Below are 2,705 nucleotides of genomic sequence, written 5' to 3' on the forward strand. Positions count from 1 at the left end.
ATACATACATATACATATATAATATGTTTGTAAATGCATATATGTAAATATATATATATATATATATATATATATATACGCATTTCTTTTCAATAAGTAATTTATATACACAATTTTTTCGCAAACGTGCATATTCTAAGATTTATTAATGAAAGACATAGAGAGAAGTTAAGTGCTAAACGCACACTGTCACACGTACATAGGCCTCTCGATTGTACACTTCATAAATAATATTTACATACCTCATTCTAATACAAACCTACAGAGGTGCCGACGCCCAGTTACATATAAACACATACACACTCGTAAGAACTACACATGTATATTTGGGATACAGCTCTTTATTTAACCATGTTTAATTAACTTACTCGACAGAAAAATGTTTATGAAACACCTTCATGTTGAATCGTTAATATTTTCTTCCGGCATATCAGTTTAGTGAGTAGCGATGTCTAAGTTATTGGTCGAGCTTTCAGCTTCTTCAGGAAACAACATCACAGTGATGAGAGAATTATTAATTATATTAAAGTGTTAGTTTCAGATGAATTAGTATTCTAACAAATAATGTCTAACCGTTAACGTAAACTACGAAACTAACACCATTTATACTTTGTACCTTTGTTCCAACGTATAATCAACGCATTAAATTCTTGAAGCACAAACCAAAATGAAATCGATGAAATACTATAACATATTAAAACAACCTCTAGTCAGGTCGTACATTATCAAACTATGGAAGCTGAAAACTCTACTATATGTTCATCACTACTTATTTTAAAATCAATATACTGTCTCTCTCACCAGACGTTTGCAGAACCATTAGAAGTTGTGATCGGCTCATTATTAAACAGGTTAATAGAAGCTCTACTCGCGAATTTAAACCGTTTCTCACATGTTTATCATATCAGAATAATACTTCGAAAGTGAAAACAATGAAGAATACACGAGGTATTATATGCAAATCAATACCGATTAATAGTATTTATCACTGCAATCTTAGCTATTATGTCCATCATGATGCATATATATATATATATGTATGTATGTATGCAAGTATGTATGTATTCGTTGAATAGTGGTCTTATTTATACAACTAGGAGTTTTTCATGATTCTAGTGATATAACTAACCTGGAAGATGAATGTATAGTAAATTATATATAATGGTGAGTGTATATAATTCTATAATTCTATTTGAAAATATACGACCACTTTAATGTTACTCTTAGACTGTCAGCAGAGATACATTATGTACATTATGCATGTATATATATATATATATATATATATATATATATATATATATACCTATCAATACGCACATGCACAAACACACAGAGTAACACATGTATTGGCTTGTTTCATTGAACTGCTGGACAATATCATTCATTTTACACACGTAGTTTCAACCCTCTGATCCTTCGTCTATCTTTCTTTGATTTGTCGATAACTATAACGATTAATTCTAACTAAGCAATAGCTGAAATATATGTCAAGAAACAGTGCTATCATGAAAAAATAACATAAAAACTAATTCAACTGATTGAAATAAATTTCTGAATGTGATGCTAATTTAACTGAATCTACCGAGTAATTATAATGAATTAAAATCAGGATTATACCCCAAATAAGAAAAGACAATTATTTGAATATTTAACTCTGGTCAAGAAAAACAGGGGAGATAAACACTGAAATTCAATTAAGTTACTGAGGTGTACTTGCCAAGCAAATGATTTGATCAGAGACGGTGTGTTGAAACTAAAACGACTGCAACGTGGTAGATACATGTTAACCATTCAGAAACACACAACGACTGTTAACTTCAATGAAACATTTTTTGTTTGTGATAAAGTGTGAAATCCTTCGTCGCTCAAAATTGTGACCTTGTCACTGACACGTTGCACTTCATCTCACGCAGTGTAAAGTTGTTAGTGACAAGGTCGCAGTTTCGAGCGACGAAAATTTTTGTCACAAACGTGAAATAAGTTATAATTGATTAAAATCAGGTTATAGTAGGGATTTCTGGCAGCACGTTGATAACTTCGGATTGTTATGTTTTTAGACTCATCAATAAAACCAATTCTGACAGTTACTGCAGAACTTAGATGACAAGGAATACACCATTTCTGTGAATAAACACTGAGTTTATTTGTAAGTTAAATGAAAGACTTCAAGGTAAAACATAACGACACCTACAAAATACGATTAATAAAGTTGTATAAATTGTTCATAAAGCCATAAAGCTAGCTGGTGTAGAATCAATTAGTTCTACACCAACTAATTTTATGGATTTACGGTCAAATTAACTCCTTTTTTCCTTTCTTTTTCCATTTCCCCCCTTCCACTTGTTGCATTCACCTTCCCCTGTGTGTTTTTTTACTCGTGTGATTTCACTTGTTCTAATGTCATGGTTTATAACTTGTACAGGTCATGTGCTCAGAGCCCGAGATTGCTCACAGACATCAGGTGCCTTATTAAAATCTGCCAAGAGACAACATCTCCAACTAGTAGTAGCTCATAACTATATATTGTGTACATTAGTGAATATATATACACACACACACACACAAAGACACACACACATATATATGTATATATGTATACATGTATGTATGTACACATATGTATGTATCTATTGAATGTGCGCTTGTGTGAGTCTGTGTCTAAGAGAGAGAGAGAGAGAGAGAGAGAGAGAGAGAGAGAGAGA

The 2,705-nt window shown here is 31.9% G+C and overlaps 1 protein-coding gene across 9 annotated transcripts in view; it reads right to left on the reverse strand.

Moving 5' to 3' along the window:
* LOC106879147 (potassium voltage-gated channel subfamily H member 7) overlaps nt 1-2,705 on the reverse strand; it is a 703,964-nt gene that overhangs the window by 25,052 nt on the left and 676,207 nt on the right. The window lies entirely within an intron of this gene.

Source organism: Octopus bimaculoides, chromosome 9, assembly GCF_001194135.2.
Source record: "Octopus bimaculoides isolate UCB-OBI-ISO-001 chromosome 9, ASM119413v2, whole genome shotgun sequence".
Classification (NCBI taxonomy): domain Eukaryota; kingdom Metazoa; phylum Mollusca; class Cephalopoda; order Octopoda; family Octopodidae; genus Octopus; species Octopus bimaculoides.